The sequence below is a fragment of the Pseudophryne corroboree genome, chromosome 1 (genome assembly GCF_028390025.1).
Source record: "Pseudophryne corroboree isolate aPseCor3 chromosome 1, aPseCor3.hap2, whole genome shotgun sequence".
Lineage (NCBI taxonomy): Eukaryota > Metazoa > Chordata > Amphibia > Anura > Myobatrachidae > Pseudophryne > Pseudophryne corroboree.
This window is the reverse complement of record NC_086444.1, coordinates 358264951-358283778: the sequence shown is the minus strand read 5'-3', so window position 1 is coordinate 358283778 and position 18828 is coordinate 358264951.

The window sequence follows — 18828 nt, the reverse complement described above, 5'->3', positions numbered from 1 at the left end:
TGCAGTGCTCGATGGAAATATTCGGATGCCGTTTCACCTTCCTTTTGTCTTATGGAAAAGATTTTATTCCATTTGACAACAGTAGGGAAATATACTCCTAATTGCAGATTGATTTGCCGTACATTCTCCTGATTGTATTCATCAGTGAGAGGTACTTCTGCGTTTAATTTACAATCGGTTCTGAATATTGCGGGGTCAATATTTGAGGGTAAACATACCCGTAGCACTATTCGCCAATCTTTGTTCGTGGATTCGTTGGCATTACCTAACTCTTTAATGAACCTCTGGCATGCGACTAGATCTTTTCTGGGATCGGGAAATTGTGACATAATTGACCTTAACTCTGCCCGGGACCAAGGACAATGCATGGCAATGTTCCTGATGGGAGTGACTCCGTGAGCGTCAGTCTTCCCATTGGGGACTGCAATCACCCTGACAGGATTTAATTCAATTACATCATTCTGGTTTGATTCTACAATGTGAGGTGCTATTGTTTCTGCATAATGTACGGTATCGTACTTACCTGTGGACACGACCTCACTTATCCCTCCGCTAGGGGGCCTGACTACTGCTCTTGTTGGTTGGGCCGTGCCCACCTGAGTGTCTTGTATGGTGGCTGCTAGAGAGAGTGCCGATATCGTGCTGGGCTCATCTTCCTGCTCGCAGTCCTGGGGAAAACTTAAAATGGGATACAACTGGCAAGGGTTAGCATTAGTACATTTATCACTTACTCTCCTATCCTGTACCAATGTACCATTGTCTGTAGCCACTTTCTCCCCCACAATATATGGTGGTGGTGGTGCGGTCGCCATTGTTTTCCCGCTAGGTTTGGAACCTGCTGTGCGAGCTAATTCCCTTTGCATATCCCCCTCCTGTTGCCATAAATTTAAACAATCTGTATGTCTAATCCTTTGTTTCTTGGATTTTATCAGACATATCATTATCCTTAAGTTCTGTAATACCTCTGGTTCAAAGCTGCCCACCCTAGGGAATGGTTCCCTATCTTTGTTAGTCATACATACCCATTCATTGCAAAAAGCCTCCATGTGTGAACCATACTTTTCACACATAATAAACCTTGCTGACCCTCTCGGTCACAAATCTGACCTTTTCGGTCCCACTTCTTCAGCCTGAACCCTGGCTGCTGAACGCCCACTGCTTGTGCAATTGGATCCCATCGCTGACTTTTTGCCAATAAACGCAATCCCCAATGCACACCGCAGATAGACGGTGAAAGACACCTAGCGCTTTCACTCGCTCCTTCTCCGCTGAGTACCACGACTCACTCCAATAGTGACCACCGCATACCCAGTGAGGCCCTATCGGTTTCTATTTACTGGAAGTGTTTAGGAGTGACTTACCTATTCCAGTAAATATACACCGCTGGAGATTTTCCTGAGAGAGACCAGTGAAAACTCCCTATAACCTTATACACAAATCACACTTGCGTATGCTCTATAGAGCACTAATGGTACCGCGATTTTACGCAAAAGCTCGTAAAGGGGTATCCAGTTGCGCTATATATATCGCACCCACAAATGCACGGCCGAATCGCACAGCATATAGGTACTTGTTACCTATCTGCCGTACAACCACGGGTCGTTGTACAAACTGCGACCCTCAGCCCGGAGCGTAATACAAAAACCTTTTTACTCCAATACTTCACAATACAATGCACTATCACGCTCCTCTGAAAATCACCTCACGATTTGCGTATTTCAATCTATATTAACGTGAGTCAGCCACTTTACGCCACCAAGCCTCTACTACTTACTCGGTGTACCACAGGACCCGACTTCCGGAGTTCAATACGTTCACTCTTACGTTCGCTCACTCAAATATACTTTGTTTTTCTGTACAGAAAATTTGGACTCATTCAGGTTGGCAGCTTTACCCCCAGAGGCAATTTAAATAAAAATTATTTATACAAAATTTTGTCTTTATACTATTTTTTTTTTTAGAAACCGGGTAGTTTTGTGCTATTGTAGCGTGGCTACTGTCCCACCTTTAAACTAAACAAACTATTGTGTAATTTGTACTTAGCGCCCGTACTCTTACGCAATTTGCGTAAAACACACGACCGTGCATGTCACTTACACCGCCTGTGCAGTTCCGTACTTTGTCCGAGACACGTGTACAAAACCGTCCGTCCGCAATAGCACAAATCATCCAACTCTATAAACGTGAGCAATAAAACTACTATTGCCCACTAAACACAGCACAGTTTCTTTCTGTATAAACCTTTACAGCTAGAAAAGACTATATTTGTGCTTTACGCTTACTTCCTTAAATATTTATTTTAGTTTTAACTATATAGCAACAAATATCTCCGGTTTCACACAGGTCTAAATGAATCTAGCAATCTGAATGTTATGGCAACAATGTGAGGGTATACAAAGAGTATGGGTGCTGTGTACACCTTTGGCACCAAAAAAAATTCACAGATTTTTAAATAGCTTTTTTCTGTTTACCTTACGGGTTCTACCAGCATCTCTACAAACCATACAGAGCAGATGCCATCTAATCAGTAAATAATAAGAATTTACTTACCGATAATTCTATTTCTCGTAGTCCGTAGTGGATGCTGGGAACTCCGTAAGGACCATGGGGAATAGCGGCTCCGCAGGAGACTGGGCACAAAAAGAAAGCTTTAGGACTACCTGGTGTGCACTGGCTCCTCCCCCTATGACCCTCCTCCAAGCCTCAGTTAGGATACTGTGCCCGGACGAGCGTACACAATAAGGAAGGATTTTGAATCCCGGGTAAGACTCATACCAGCCACACCAATCACACCGTACAACTTGTGATATGAAACCCAGTTAACAGCATGATAACAGAGGAGCCTCTGAATAGATGGCTCACAACAAGAACCCGATTAGTTAACCATAACTACGTACAACTATTGCAGACAATCCGCACTTGGGATGGGCGCCCAGCATCCACTACGGACTACGAGAAATAGAATTATCGGTAAGTAAATTCTTATTTTCTCTGACGTCCTAGTGGATGCTGGGAACTCCGTAAGGACCATGGGGATTATACCAAAGCTCCCAAACGGGCGGGAGAGTGCGGATGACTCTGCAGCACCGAATGAGAGAACTCCAGGTCCTCCTCAGCCAGGGTATCAAATTCATAGAATTTTGCAAACGTGTTTGCCCCTGACCAAGTAGCTGCTCGGCAAAGTTGTAAAGCCGAGACCCCTCGGGCAGCCGCCCAAGATGAGCCCACCTTCTTGTGGAATGGGCTTTTACTGATTTAGGCTGCGGTCATCCTACCGCAGAATGCGCCAGCTGAATAGTGCTACAAATCCAGCGCGCAATAGACTGCTTAGAAGCAGGAGCACCCAGCTTGTTGGGTGCCATCAGGATAAACAGCGAGTCAGTTTTCCTGACTCCAGCCGTCCTGGAAAAATAAAATTTTCAGGGCCCTGACTACGTCCAGCAACTTGGAATCCTCCAAGTACCTAGTAGCCGCAGGCACCACAATAGGTTGGTTCAAGTGAAAACCTGAGACCACCTTTGGGAGAAACTGAGGACGAGTCCTCAACTCTGCCCTATCCATATAGAAAATCAGATAAGGTTTTTACATGACAAAGCCGCCAATTCTGACACACGCCTGGCCAAGGCCAAGGCCAACAGCATGACCACTTTCCACGCGAGAAACTTTAGCTCCATGGTTTTAAGTGGCTCAACCAATGCGACTTTAGGAAATCCAACACCACGTTGAGATCCAAAAAGTGCCACAGGAGGCACAAAAGGAGGCTGAATATGTAGTACTCCTTTAACCAAAGTCTGAACTTCAGGCAGTGAAGCCAGTTCTTTCTGGAAGAAAATCGACAGAGACGAAATCTGGACCTTGATGGACCCCAATTTGAGGCCCAAACGTCACCCCTGCTTGCAGGAAGTGCAGGAATCGACATAGTTGAAATTCCTCCGTCGGGGCCTTCATGGCCTCCCACCAAGCAATAAATTTTCGCCAAACGCGGCGATAATGTCTTGCGGTGACATCCTTCCTGGCTATGATCAGGGTAGGGATGACTTCCTTCGGAATACCCTTTTCCTTTAGGATCCGGTGTTCTACCGCCATGCCGTCAAACGCAGCCGCGGTAAGTCTTGGAACAGACAGGGTCCCTGCTGCAGCAGGTCTTGTCTAAGCGGCAGAGGCCAAGGGTCCTCTGCCAGCATCTCTTGAAGTTCCGGGTACCAAGCTCTTCATGGCCAATCCGGAACCCCGAGTATGGTTTTCACTCCTCGCCTTCTTATTATTCTCAGTACCCTGGGTATGAGAGGTAGAGGAGGAGACACATAAACCGACTGGTACACCCACGGTGTCACTAGAGCGTCCCCAGCGATCGCCTGAGGGTCCCTTGACCTGGCGCATTATCTTTTCAACTTCTTGTTGAGGCGGGACGCCATCATGTCCACCCGTAATCATTCCCAACGGTTTACCCGCATTTGGAAAACTTCTGAATGAAGTCCCCATTCTCCTGGGTGTAGGTCGCCCATCGGAGAATCCTTGTGGCTTCTGCCATCGCCATCCTGCTTCTTGTGCCGCCCTGTCTGTTTACATGGGCGACCGCCGTGATGTCGTCTGATTGGATCAGTACCGGCTGGTTCTGAAGCAGGGGCCTTGCTTGGCTTAGGGCATTGTAAATGGCCCTTCGCTGCAGAATATTTATGTGAAGCAAAATCTCCTTGGAAATTTCTTCACTGTGTGACTGCACCCCAGCCCCGAAGGCTGGCATCCGTGGTCACCAGGACCCAGTCCTGTATTCCGAATCTGCGGCCCTCTAGTAGATGAGCCCTCTGCAGCCACCACAGCAGCTACACCCTGTTTCTTGCTGACAGGGTTATCCGCTGTTGTATCTGTAGATGGGACCCGGACCATTAGTCCCACAGGTCCCACTGGAACGTCCTTGCGTGGAGTCTTCCGAATGGAATTATGCTTCGTACGAAGCTACCATTTTTCCCAGGACTCGTGTGCATTGATGTACCGACACCTGTCCTGGTTATAGGATGTCTCTGACTAGAGATGACAACTCCTCGGCTTTTTCTACTGGAAGAAACACTCTTTTCTGGTCTGCGTTCAGAAACATTTCCAGGAACAGAAGACGTGTCGTCGGGACCAGCTGTGACTTTGGAATATTGAGAATCCAGTCGTGCTGTTGTAGCACTTCCCGAGAGAGTGCTACCCCCACTACCAACTGTTCTTTGGACCTCGCCTTTATCAGGAGATCGTCCAAGTACGGGATAATAAAAACTTCCTTCTTGCGAAGGAGTATCATCACTTCTGCCATTACCTAGGTAAAGACCTTCGGTGCCGTGGACAACTCCACCGGCCGCGTCTGGAACTGATAGTGACAGTCTTGTACCACATATCTGAGGTACTCCTGGTGAGGAGGGTAAATGGGGACATGCAGGTACGCATCCTTGATGTCCAGGGAGACCCTGTAATCCCCCTCGTCCAGGCTCGTAATATCCGCCCTGAGCGATTCCATCTTGAACTTGAATCTTCTGATATAAAAGTTCAAGTATTTTAATTTCAAGATGGGTCTCACCGAAACGTTTCGGTACCACAACCACTGTGGAATAGTAACCCCTTCCTTGCTGAAGGAGGGGCACCTTGACAATCACTTGTTGTGATTATAGTGTTGAATATCCACCAACACCGTCTCCCTGGCAGAGGGAGGTGCCGGTAAGGCAGATTTTAGGAAACGGCGGGGGGGGAGAACGTCTCGAACTCCAGCCTGTACCCCTGAGATACTACTTGAAGGACCCAAGGATCCATGTGAGAGAGCCCACTGTCCGCTGAAATTTCTGAGATGGCCCCCCACCGTACCCGGGTCCGCCTGAGCAGCCCCCGCACCATGCTGTGGACCTACCGGACGCAGGGAGGATTTCTGCTCTTGGGAACTAGCTGTGTGTTGCAGCTTTTTCCTCTACCTTTGCCTCTCGGCAGAAAGGATGAGCCTCTAGCCCTCTTGCTTTTCTGGGGCCGAAAGGACTGTACTTGATGATACAGTGCTTTCTTTTGTTGTGGGGTAGCCTGTGGCAAAAAAATCGATTTCCCAACAGTAGCTGTGGAAACGAGGTCTGAAAAACCATCCCCAAACAGTTTTACCCCCTTATAGGGCAACTTCCATGTGCCGATTCGAGTCGGCATCGCCTGACCATTGCCAAGTCCATAACCCCCGTCTGGCGGCAATGGACCTAGCGCTTATTTTTGATGCCAGCCGGCAAATATCCCTCTGTGCATCACGTATGTATAAGACCACGTCTTTTATATGCTCTATTTTCAGCAAAATATTGTCCCTATCCATAGTTATTTTCCGACAGGGAATCTGACCACGCAGCGGGAGCACTGCACATCCATGCCGAAGCAACGGCTGGTCTCAATATAATGCCCTAGTGTGTGACTATATCTTATAGGGTAACCTCCTGCTTTCTATCAGCAGGTCCCTTCAGGGCGGCCGTATCCGGAGACGGTAGTGCCACCTTTTCTGATAAGCGTGTAAGCGCTGTATCTACCCTATGGGGTGTTTCCCCGCGTGACCTATCCTGTGGCGGGAAAGGGTACGCTGCCAATAACCGTTTTAGAAATTATCAATTTCTTACCGGGGGAAGACCACTCTTCCTCACACACCTCATTTAATTTCTCAGATGCAGGAAAAACTACTAATAGTTTTCTCTCACCAAACACAATACCCTTTTATGTGGTACCTGGGGTATAATCATAAATGTGTAATACATTTTTCATTGCCTCAATCCTGTAACGGGTGGACCTATTTGGAGGGTACACCAGTCTCATCGACGTCGACACTGGAGTCAGTATCCGTGTCGACATCTGTGTCTGTTATCTGAGGTAGCGGGCGATTTTAGAGCCCCCCATGACATTTGAGATGCTGGAACAGGCACAAGCTGAGTAGCCGGCTGTTCTGTGTCGTCGACCTTTTATGTAAGGAGTTGACACTTTCACGTAATCTTTCCATAAGTTCAACCACACCGGTGTTGACCCCGCAGGGGGTGACAACATATTTACAGGCATTCGCTCCGCCTCCACCTCATTATCCTCCACATACCTGTCGACACAGCCGTACCGACACACAGCACACACACAGGGAATGCTCTGATAGAGGACAGGACCCCACAAAGCCCTTTGGGGAGACAGAGGGAGAGTATGCCAGCACACACCAGGGCGCTATATATCACAGGGATAGCACCTATAAAAAGTGTTTTCCCTTATAGCTGCATATATATATGTATACTGCGCCTAAATTGTGCCCCCCCTCTCTTTTTAACCCTTTCTGTAGTGTATTTACTGCAGGGGAGAGCCAGGGAGCTTCCCTCCAACGGAGCTGTGAGGGAAAAATGGCGCCAGTGTGCTGAGGAGATAGCTCCGCCCCTTTTTTGCGGACTTTTCTTCCGCATTTTTATGGATTCTGGCAGGGGTTAATGTACATCCATATAGCCCTGGGGGTTATATGTGATGTATTTTTGCCAGCCAAGGTGTTAATATTGCTGCTCAGGGCGCCCCCCCCCAACGCCCTGCACCCATCAGTGACCGCAGTGTGAGGTGTGCATGAGGAGCAATGGCGCACAGCTGCAGTGCTGTGCGCTACCTTGATGAAGACTGATGTCTTCTGCCGCCGATTTTCCGGACCTCTTCTTGCTTCTGGCTCTGTAAGGGGGCCGGCGGTGCGGCTCTGGGACCGGACTCTGAGGCTGGGCCTGTGTTCGATCCCTCTGGAGCTAATGGTGTCCAGTAGCCTAAGAAGCCCAAGCTGGCTGCAAGCAGGCAGGTTCGCTTCTTCTCCCCTTAGTCCCTCGATGCAGTGAGCCTGTTGTCAGCAGGTCTCACTGAAAATAAAAAACCTAAAACTAACTTTTATCTAAGAAGCTCAGGAGAGCCCCCTAGATTGCACCCTGCTCGATCGGGCACAAAAATCTAACTGAGGCTTGGAGGAGGGTCATAGGGGGAGGAGCCAGTGCACACCAGGTAGTCCTAAAGCTTTCTTTTTGTGCCCAGTCTCCTGCGGAGCCGCTATTCCCCATGGTCCTTACGGTGCTCCCAGCATCCACTAGGACGTCAGAGAAAAGTAGGGTTTTCAGTGTATCTATCGACCAGGAAAAGGATACGTAGGATACTTTCTGTCCACCCTTTTGCTGATAGATTAAGTCTGCTGTGACCTGTTAGGCTGTGAGTATGTGGAAAACCGGACGGAGCTCCCAATTGAGAATGCTGATTTATATACAGGAATGAAAAGCTATACCTTATACACACTTTAAATACACTTTACCATGGAGCCGCTGCGGCCGCTAAACTTAATACACACTCTACGTACTTTTTACGCTGTTAGCGTACAGAGTCCCGTACCGTGTACGGACTTAGCGTACAAATGCCGCGCTGACGTTACAAAGTACACACAGCGCGTACACACCCAATGAATACACTTTAAACCTTATGCAGCAATGCAGTGCGATGCTATTACACTTTAAACCTTAGCAGGGAAAGAAAGACACGACACCAGTCTGTAGTTAAACTACTGGGTTCCGATACCACAGCGTATTATTGCTGAAAGGGGGTTACAATATAAACAATACAATACAACAGAATAATGGCTACATTCAATGGTACATACATGATTGGATTCGACGCGCTACCCGGTCCGGTCCTCGGTCATCTGATAGATAACTTTGTGAGTCTTGTGTCTGACCAGGCCTGCTGCAGGCTCTCTTTATACAATTCATCCAAAACATAACACAATGGATACTGTAATCTCTTTGTCCATTGGACACGGGGATGGTCATTTACAGTACAGGAGAGGTCATAGGTCGGTTTGAATAGGTGGGCGATGTCTGTTCCAACTGCTCTTGTGGGTGGTCTCCTCTGGATTCCCGCCGCATACATAATGTACAGTAAATACAGTTTATATCTATATTCTGCTCCTGCACATAACTATCCGCAGGAACATGCAATCTTCCTCAAACCAACACCGGAATGTTACCCCTAAAATACCCTTCAGCTGGATACCAAACACCACCTTGTAACCTTGTTCTGTCCCCTCCTATCCTGTAAAGGTGAATCCCTTTGTTCTGTTACCATTTAAACTGCTGTTACTTTCTGGTGAGGTGCAGGGAGACTATGTGTACATTGTGCACTATTTGGATTAAATATGTAATGTGTTTTGATAGCCTTCCATGCGTTCACAAACTCTACCGTAAATACTCATACCACGCGCTAATACGCAGGACCGCGGGAGCGACCATACGCAAATTGCGAATATGCGCACGCACAGCAGAGCAAGTACGCGCACGGAGGCCATCTGTGTGTAGTTTGTACATGATGTGTGTACTGCAATATTTTTCGACTTTGACAATAGCCCCAGCAGACCAATTTGAATGCAGATAGGTGGTCATTCCGAGTTGTTCACTCGTTGTCATTTTTCGCAACGGAGCGATTAGGTGGAAAATGCGCATGCGCATGGTACGCAGCGTGAATGCACTTAGTAATTTAACACAAAACTTAGTAGATTTACACAAGTCAGAGCGACATTTTTTCCTCGCTCGAGTGATCGTAGTGTGATTGACAGGAAGTGGGTGTTTCTGGGCGGCAACATGGCGTTTTCAGGGAGTGTACCAAGTTTGGTGTAATTTTCTGCAGGCATTCCAGAGTTATATCCAAAACGATGGATTTTTACAAGTCATCCCTGCAGCCCCTTTGTGAAGGCGTGAACGATATACATACATATATATATATATATATATATATATCAAACAAATACTCTCCCTCTGCGATAATTTGTTAAAACTGTTAGCCTGAATAAAATAAAAAATATTTGATATAGGCAGCCTAATTCAACTAAGTCCCCTGTTAGAAGGAACTGGCGATAAGGAATATACAGCAATAGAAGAATTGGCACCAAGAAGTCGCATCAACTCCCAATTTTCTAACCCTTAAATGGTTAACACTTTTTAACATAAGATAATGACATGTTCCATCATAAAACATTTATTAAAAATATATTCAAATTAGTACAGAGGAGATGTATTATTCCACACTTTAAGTTGTATGACTCTTAGCGCTGAATACAAATGTTGAAGGATCACAACAATCTCTTCCTTCTCCTTAAAGTTGGTTCGGAGATAACTTCACAACACAGACAACCCAACGCATTTCATCTTATACAAAAGACTTCATCAGGGGTATATCTCAAGCGACTGGGACGTATAGTTGTTTATACAAAAAGTATAATACGAAAAAACTTGTTCATACGCGCATAATGGAAACTCCTATATAACACAGAGGCTTTCTGATGAACAATCAGTGTGGCCTTATGGTGAGATAACTTGTACAAAAATTCGGAAACCCAGGTACTGAAAGGTCACTTAGATAGGAAACCTTCTGTATGTCTGCAATGGACGCTCAGTACCTGTTCAATCACAGCACAGGTACTGAGCGTCCATTGCAGACATACAGAAGGTTTCCTATCTAAGTGACCTTTCAGTACCTGGGTTTCCGTAGGTAATTGGCACAGGGCTCCGCCCCCTAAATCCCCACGAATCACGGCACTGCACTGTCCTCCGGGAGGGAGCTGGGCAGTGCAGGCTGGGCCAGGCTTGGTCCTCCCCACCCTCCCTCGCTACATCGGTACAGCTACATCCTCCGTGCCTGCAGCTGCCATGTTACACAGCTGTTGTGCACTGCAGCCTGAACTCTTCCAGAGTTCACACAAAAAAAAAAAAAACTACACCGGGTGAACAGGCGCCTCACATCCCGCCGGTACACATCCTGTCACATAATTATTATTATTATTTTTTGCTTAACACAGCGCTGCCCTCCAAGTGCCGACGCCCATAGGCAGCTGCCTAAAGCTGCCTAATGGTGGCGCCAGCCCTGCTTTTACCGTATCTGCTACGGGTGCTCCTCGGGTAACTCCAAGAACCATGGATTAATATTTACTTACATGAAGACATCTCAAATTTACATCTCTATAGATTTACCAACCCGTGAAAAACAGAAACTCCCGTGCGAAGAATGGGTAAAACAGCTAGTATAAAAGTACAACCATACAAAGCCATAGTCATACCAGTGGCGCACGCAGGGGGGGTTTCCGAGTACCTGAAAACCCCCCCTGATGAGCCAACATTTTTATATTTGAGACGGAGACAGGAATGTCTCCATCTCCGTAAAAGCCGCGATCGCATACGCGACCGTGACAGTGGAGCTGTAGCAGCAGAGAGCTATGTAGCTCTCTACATGGAGAATGCCCTGGGGGAGCTGCTGGCTGCGCATGCTCAGCCATAGCAGGTCCCTCCGTCCACACAGTGCCGCCGTTTGCTTCTGCCTCCCGGCCCCTAATGGTACAGTACTATATTTTCAAAATGTACTGTATACAGTATGTTAAGTTTGTGTGTATGTATGTGTGTTTGTGTGTGTGCTTCTGTGTATGTATGTATGTACGTACATACGAGGTACGGTATGTGTGTCTGTATGAATGAATGGGTGTGCTGTGCTGTATGTATATATGTGTGTGTGTGTGTGTGTGTGTGTGTGTATATATATATATATGCATATATATATATATATATATACTGTATATATATATATATATAGACACTGTATATACACATATATTATATATATATATGTGTGTGTGTGTGTGTGTGTGTGTGTGTGTGTGTATGTATGTGTATATATATATATATATATATATATATACCGATTGGAAAAAAGACCAACGTTTCGGAGCTCGCACGCTCCTTTGTCAAGGTGAACAGGGCGTGCGAGCCCCAAAACGTTGGTTTGATATGCTGATGTGAATACACGATTTACACTGCTAAGCCTCTGAGTGCCGCAGGTCTTTTTTCCAATTGGTAATACCTCTATTTCACTGGGGGCACCGGAGCAACCTACTACCTGTAAGAGGAGTGCCAGTCCAAGTACAAGTTTATATATATATATTTATGCAAAACAATCAGCGGCACTCACGGCTCCCGAATGGGGAAATGAAGACACTCAGTCGTTGTGCGGTCAACGTTTCAATGTTATTCACATTAACATTTTCATCAGGACATATTATAAGAGCACGGTCGTGCCCTTATATTAAGGCTGAATCGAACAAACGGAATTCTCCCATAGGGAACTTCTGAGATGGGGGCATGGTGTTTGAGGGGCTACACCTCAAAAGTGATTGGACGTACTGAGCTGAAATTTGGCATGGGAGCGTAGAATCGTCACCAGGTGCTGCATGCCAAATTTCAGGGCAAAATAAAAAAAAATGAGGAATTGGGAGTAACCTAAATTTCCAACTGTCAGTTTTTTTCTGTGACTTCCTGTGTGGCTTTTGAGCATGGTTTTCCCATATAGTCAATGGAAAGATTTTTGGGAAGGCATAACTCAGGGTAGAGGACAAAGAAAGACTTGGGGTTTGTTTTATTAGATAGAGTATGCCCCAGGTTAGTGCCTTTTGGGGTTGTGGTTTTTCAGAAAGTTATAGGTTTTTTTTAATTAAGAGAAATATGCCCCATTATAGAGATAGGGCATTTCAATTTGTTGCGCCTGCGCAGTGGCCGCCAGTAGGGGGTGTACAGAGAGTAGCTCTAGTAGCCTATACACTGGCAGTTGGGCACAAGGAGACAGAGAGGGAAGGAGTCACGTGGAGCTGCAGGAGGACAGCCAGCGGTTCCCGGGTGTGAGGCTGTGAGTTCACTGAGGTCCATCATGAAGCGGGAGGAGATAGCCGGAGCTGCGCAGCGCTGGGTGAGTTTCTATCAGGCAGCCCCCCACTGTGTACCCAGCTACCACTTCCACTGTGTGCCCAGTTTCTTTTCCCCGCCACCCCCCCCCCCCCCCGTGTCCGGCCACCCTCCCGGCCGCGCCATCCCTCCCGCTGTGTGCCCAGCCCTGGCGGCTGCCTGCGTCTCCTACCCGCGTCTGTGGTGCCATGGGCTGCCCGCTGCTGTCGCTCCTGACGGGGTGCGGCTGGCAGTAGGAGGCGTCTCGTTCAGCCGCTTTCCGCCGGTCTCGGTTCCGACTGGGAGCTCCCGCAGCACTGTATGTCTCCTGCTGTGGACGCCGCCCGCCATCTTGGCCCCCCCCGCTGTGTGTCCAGCCACTCCTCCCGCTGTGTCCAGCCACTCCTCCCTCCTCCTCTTCCCGCTGTGTCCGGCCCTCCATCCCTGCTGTGTGTGTGTGTGTCCCCTGCTGTGTGTCCGTCCACCCCCCCTGCTGTGTCCCCCCCCCGCCCTCCCTGCTGTGTGTCCGCCCCCCCCCGCCCTCCCTGCTGTGTGTCCGTCCGTCCCCCTCCCCGTTGTGTGTCCGTCCGTCCGTCCCCGCCCTCCCTGCTGTGTGTCCCCCCCGCCCTCCCTGCTGTGTGTCCGTCCATCCCCCCCTGCCCTCCCTGCTGTGTGTCCGTCCATCCCCCCCGCTCTCCCTGCTGTGTCCGTCCGTGTCCCCCCCCCGCTCTCCCTTCTGTGTGAATCCCCCCCGCCCTCCCTGCTGTGTGTCCGCCCCCCCTCCCTGCTGTGTGTCTGGCCCCCTCCCCTTCCTGCTGTGTGTCCGGCCACCCCCCCCCCCTCCCTGCTGTGTGTCCGGCCACCCCCTCCCCTGCTGTGTGTCCGTCCGTCCCCCCCGCCCTCCCTGCTATGTGTCCATCCATCCGTCCATCCGTCCCCGCCCTCCCTGCTGTGTGTCCCCCCCCCCTCCCTGCTGTGTGTCCGTCCATCCCCCCCTGCCCTCCCTGCTGTGTGTCCCCCCCGCTCTCCCTGCTGTGTGTCCGTCCGTGTGTCCCCCCCACTCTCCCTGCTGTGTGAACCCCCCCGCCCTCCCTGCTGTGTGTCCGCCCCCCCTCCCTGCTGTGTGTCCGGCCCCCTCCCCTTCCTGCTGTGTGTCCAGCCACCCCCCCTCCCTCCCTCCCTGCTGTGTGTCCGGCCACCCCCTCCACTGCTGTGTGTCCCCCCCCCCTGCAGTGTGTCCGTCCGTCCGTCCCCGCCCTCCCTCCTGTGTGTCCCCCCCCGCCCTCCCTGCTGTGTGTCCGTCCATCCCCCCGCCCTCCCTGCTGTGTGTCCGTCCATCCATCCCCCCCGCCCTCCCTCCCTGCTGTGTGTCCGTCCGTCCCCCCGCTCTCCCTGCTGTGTGAAACCCCCCCGCCCTCCCTGCTGTGTGTCCACCCCCCCTCCCTGCTGTGTGTCAGGCCCCCTCCCCTTCCTGCTGTGTGTCCGGCCGCCACCCCCCCCCTTCCTCCCTCCCTCCCTGCTGTGTGTCTGGCCACCCCCTCCCCTGCTGTGTGTCTGGCCACCCCCTCCCCTGCTGTGTGTCCCGTCCCCCCCCTGCTGTGTGTCCGTCTGTCATCCCCCCCGCCCTCCCTGCTGTGTGTCCATCCGTCCCCGCCCTCCCTGCTGTGTGTCCACCCCCCCTCCCTGCTGTGTGTCAGGCCCCCTCCCCTTCCTGCTGTGTGTCCGGCCGCCACCCCCCCCCTTCCTCCCTCCCTCCCTGCTGTGTGTCTGGCCACCCCCTCCCCTGCTGTGTGTCTGGCCACCCCCTCCCCTGCTGTGTGTCCCGTCCCCCCCCTGCTGTGTGTCCGTCTGTCGTCCCCCCCGCCCTCCCTGCTGTGTGTCCATCCGTCCCCGCCCTCCCTGCTGTGTGTCCACCCCCCCTCCCTGCTGTGTGTCAGGCCCCCTCCCCTTCCTGCTGTGTGTCCGGCCGCCACCCCCCCCTTCCTCCCTCCCTCCCTGCTGTGTGTCTGGCCACCCCCTCCCCTGCTGTGTGTCTGGCCACCCCTCCCCTGCTGTGTGTCGTCCCCCCCCCCTGCTGTGTGTCCGTCTGTCGTCCCCCCCGCCCTCCCTGCTGTGTGTCCATCCGTCCCCGCCCTCCCTGCTGTGTGTCCGTCCGTCCCCCCCGCCCTCCCTGCTGTGATTCCGTCCCCCCCCCCCGCCCTCCCTGCTGTGTGTCTGTCCATCCGTCCCCGCCCTCCCTGCTGCGTGTCCGTCCCCCCCGCCCTCCCTGCTGTGTGTCCGTCCGCCCCCCCCCCCGCTCTCCCTGCTGTGTCCCCCCCCCAACCAGCCCTCCCTGCTGTGTGCCCCCGTCCTGCTATTTGTCCTTCCGTCCCCCCCCACCCTTCCTGCTGTGTGCCCCCCCCCCCGCCGCCCTCCCTGCTGTGTGCATCCCCCCGCCCTCCCTGCAGTGTGTACGCCCCCCCCCCTCCCTTCTGTGTGTCCGGCCCCCTCCCCTTCCTGCTGTGTGTCCGCCCCCACCTCCCTCCCTCCCTGCTGTGTGTCCGGCCACCCCCTCCCCTGCTGTGTGTCCGGCCACCCCCTACCCTGCTGTGTGTCCGTCCCCCCCGGTTGTGTGTCCCCCCATCACCCCCCCGCCCACCCTGCTGTGTGTCCGTCTGCCCCCCCCCGCTCTCCCTGCTGTGTCCGTCCGTCCATCCCCGCCCTCCCTGCTGTGTGTCCCTCCCGCCCTCCCCCCTGCTATGGGTCCCCCCCCACCCTCCCTGCTGTGTGTCCTCCCCCGTCCGCCCGCCCTGCTGTGTGTCCTTCTGTCCCCCCCCCGCTGCCATCCCTGCCTCCCTGCTGTGTGAACCCCCCCCCGCCCTCCCTGCTGTGTGTCCGCCCCCCCCTCCCTGCTGTGTGTCCGGCCAACCCCCCCTCCCTCCCTGCTGTGTGTCCGGCCACCCCCTCCCCTGCTGTGTGTCCGGCCACCCCCTCCCCTGCTGTGTGTCCGCCCACCCTCCCCTCCTCCCGCTCTGTCCGGCCACCCCCCCTCCTCCCTGTTGTGTGTGTGTGTCCCCCTGCCCTCCTTGCTGTGTGTGTCCGGCCACTCCTCCCGCTGTGTCCGGCCACCCCCTCCTCCTCCGCTATGTCCGGGTACCCCCCCTCCCTGCTGTGTATCCGGCCACCCTCCCCTCCCCTGCTGTGTGTCTGGCCACCCCCCCCTCCTCCCGCTGTGTCCAGCAACCCCCCCCTCCCTGCTGTGTGTCCGGCCACCCTCCCCTCCCCTGCTGTGTGTCCGGCCACCCTCCCCTGCTGTGTGTCCGGCCACCCTCCCCTCCCGCTGTGTGTCCGGCCGCCCGCCATACCGCTGGACCATCCCTGGCGGCTGCCTGCGTCTCCTCCCCGGGTCTGTGGTGCCGTGGGCTGCCCGCTGCTGTCGCTCCTGACGGGGTGCGGCTGGCAGTAGGAGGAGTCTCGGACAGCCGCTGACCGCCGGGCTCCATTCCTCTCCTCACGGCCCGACTGGGAGCTCCCGCAGTACTGTCTATGTCTCCTGCTGTGGACGCCGCCCGCCATCTTGGCCTCCCCTGCTGTGTGCCTGGCCACTCCTCCCGCTGTGTCCGGCCATCCCCCCTCCTCCTCCCGCTGTGTCCGGCCACCCCCCTCCCTGCTGTGTGTCCGGCCACCACCCCCCTCCCTGCTGTGTGTCCGGCCTCCCTCCCCTCCCCTGCTGTGTGTCTGGCCACCCCCGCCTCCTCCCGCTGTGTCCGGCCACCCCCCCTTCTCCGCTGTGTCCGGCCACCCCACCCCCCCTCCCTGCTGTGTGTCCGGCCACCCTCTTCTCCTCTACCATTGTGTGTCCGGCCACACACTGCTGCTGCTGTGTGTTCTGCCACCCCTCCCTCATCTCGCTCCTGACGGGGTGCGGCTGGGAGTAGGAGGCGTCTCGGACAGCCGCTGACCGCCGGGCTCCGTTCCTCTCCTCACGGCCCGACCGGGAGCTCCCGCAGTACCGTCTATGTCTCCTGCTGTAGACGCCGCCTGCCATCTTGGCCTTCCCCGCTGTGTGTCCGGCCACTGCTGCCGCTGTGTGTCCGCGCCCCCCCCCCGTGTGTTGCCGGCCACCCTCCCCTCCTCTACCATTGTGTGTCCGGCTACACACCCCTGCCGCTGTGTGCTCGGCCACCCCCTCCCTCATCTCCTCTCCCGTTGTGTGACCGGCCGCCGCCCACTGCCGCTGTGTGTCTGGCCACTCCTCCCGCTGTGTGTCCGGCCACCCCCCCCCCTGCCGCTGTGTGTCCGGCCACCCCCTTCCTCATCTCCTCTCCCGTTGTGTGCCGGCCACCGCCCCCTGCCGCTGTGTGTCTGGCCACCCCCCCACCCCCCTGCTGTGTGTCCGGCCACCCCCCCCTCCTCTACCATTGTGTGTCTGGCCACACACCCCTGCCGCTGTGTGTCCGGCCACCCCCTCCCTCATCTCCTCTCCCGTTGTGTGTCCGGCCACCGCCCCCTGCCGCTGTGCACTCCTTCGTACAGTCCCTTTGAGTTGCCTCGCCATACAGCCCTCTGCGTGTTGGCTACCCCTGCGCCCTGTGTGTTGCCCCCCATACAGTTCCTTGCACCCTAGGTGTCGCTCCCCATACAGTCCCCTGCTCCCTGCGTGTCGTCGTCCCCTACACAGTTCCCTGCAGCCAGCGTGGCCCCCTTTTCAGTACAGTCCTCTGCACCCTGCATGTTGCTTTCTCCATGTCCTGTGCCCAGCGCGTCTTTTTCCCCTGCACTGTTCCCTATGTGCCACACCCCCCCTTACATGTACAGTCCTCTGTGTCCTGAATGTCACTCTACCCCCGTACACTACCCTGTGTGTTGTCCCCCCACCTATACAGTACTCTGTACCCTGCCTGTCGCCCCCGTACAGTCCCCTGCATGTCGCTTTCACCCAGTCCTGTGCCCTGCATGTCCCTTTCCCCTGGTACAGTCCCCTGCGCCCTATGTGTGTCACCTCCACCGTACAGTCCCCTGCGCCCTTCATGTTGCCCACCCCTGTACAGTCAGCACCCTGCGTGTCAACCCTTCAGTTCAGTCCCTTGCGCTCTGTGTCACCCCCTTCAGTACAGTCCCCTTCACACTTTGTGTTCCTTTCCTCCTGTACTGTCCCCTGCGCCCTGCATGTCACCCCCCCTGTACAGTACTCTGAGCCCTGCATGTCACCTCCCATACAGTCCCCTGTGCTCTGCGTGTCACCTCCCCCGTATAGGTGACACGCCTGACGCAGACGTGTAGGTACACGCGCGACGCCTGACACACACGCGCACGCAAAACACCTGACACACACGTGTAGGTACGCGCGCGACACCTGACACACACGTGTAGGTACGCGCGCGACACCTGACACACACGTGTACGTACACGCGCGACACCTGACACACACGTGTAGGTACACTCGAGACACCTGACACACACACGCGCGACACCTGACACACAAACGCGCGACACCTGACACACACACACGCGCGGCACCTGACACACATGTGTAGGTACGCGCGCGCAACACCTGACACACACACACGCACGTGGCACCTGACACACACGTGTAGGTACGCGCGCGGCACCTGACACACACGTGTAGGTACGTGCGCGGCACCTGACACACACGTGTACAGACACGCGCGACACCTGACACATGCGTACGTACACGCGTGACACCTGACACACACACACGCGGCACCTGACACACATGTGTAGGTACGCGCGCGCAACACCTGACACACACACACGCGCGCGCGGCACCTGACACACACGTGTAGGTACGCGCGCGGCACCTGACACACACGTGTAGGTACGTGCGCGGCACCTGACACACACGTGTACAGACACGCGCGACACCTGACACATGCGTACGTACACGCGTGACACCTGACACGCGTACGTACACGTGCAACACCTGAAAAGCACACACTTGTGTACATACACGCGCGACACCTTACACACACACGTGTACGTACACGCGTGACACCAGACACACACACGTGTACGTACACATGTGACCCTAGACACACACACGCGTGTACGTACACGTGTGACACCTGACACACACGTGTACGTTCACGCGCGA